This window comes from Lactuca serriola, chromosome 8 (assembly GCF_051521515.1).
Source record: "Lactuca serriola cultivar US96UC23 chromosome 8, Lser_US96UC23_V15, whole genome shotgun sequence".
Taxonomy (NCBI): Eukaryota; Viridiplantae; Streptophyta; class Magnoliopsida; order Asterales; family Asteraceae; genus Lactuca; species Lactuca serriola.
This window is the reverse complement of record NC_136415.1, coordinates 26,541,682-26,542,933: the sequence shown is the minus strand read 5'-3', so window position 1 is coordinate 26,542,933 and position 1,252 is coordinate 26,541,682.

The following is a 1,252-nucleotide window of genomic DNA, read 5'->3' as shown; positions in this document are numbered from 1 at the left end:
ACTGGACAGGTAAGTTTCAAATCTTTTTGTTGTAGATTTCTTATATTTTCTTTTTGTTGTGGATTTCTTATAGTTTACTTAGCTTCTTAAATCAAAGAGTATAAAGCTTTCCTAATGTGTTCTAATAATTAAGAAAACGGTGTTTTTTTGAAAAATACTGATGGACTTTGCTATTTTGTTGTATGATGTATTACCTTGGATATAATTTGTTTTTACAGTTTTCTCTTTTTATTTAATTTAAATTTGGATATAAGTTTGTAACACATGGGACTTATGATTGCAACAAACAATCTTTCTTTTCTTTCCAGACATGATTAAAGGCATGTTTTTGGCTGTAGTTATTGGACCACCTGTTGTGGTTGCCATCATTTTAATAGTACAGGTATTATTCTATCTCTGAGAAATTTCATTTGCCATGTCATCAAAAGCTGCCAGATGGACTATTATCTTTCATGTTTGAGTTGGTTCTCAACTTGTAGAAGAATAACATAAAATATTTTGGCATCTGAGTGTAAAAAATAATATTTGAACTCATAAGTTCCTTAATAATACTTTATTGTGTTACATGTACTTTATTACTTACTCATAATATATAATTCAATCTGATTATTGATTATATATTATGAGTAAGGAGAGCATTCTAAACATTCTGGAAACTTTAAAAGAAGAGGGAAATAGGGTCTTGTTCAATGCTTTAGCTGTGTTTTCTCTAAGGGAGATCAACTTATCACAAGTAAGTTACTGTTTCACCCTTTTATTTAATATTTTTGTGATTGAATGAAAGTCTTAATGAAAGTAATTGACAACCTTTCTCTGTAAATGATGTTGTGATTGTGGGAGAGGTGTTGTGTTTTTCTTTGTTGCTAGGTAACCTTCTCAACAACAACATTCTACTTAAGCAGGTGAGTAATCAAGATTAAGGGAGACTTGTAATCATGTTTGACATTCCTTTCCAGTAAGAAACAGAGTTGTATGATTATTTGTTAGTTTTATAGGAATGTATAACCCATGTTAGCAATGTTTTATTTTTGTTTAACATTTGAATGATTCTTTGTATGACATTACAATTTGTGTAATTTATTTTATTTTTTGAGTATGAAATTTTATTTTATATTATGCAATGGATTGTATTTTTTGTATATGGTATTTTATTTCTATTATGAGAAATTAAATGCAAATTTAATTTAAAAATTAATAAATATATAAATTTATTTTTTTTAAACATTTAAATTTACGATACGCAAAAATGTGT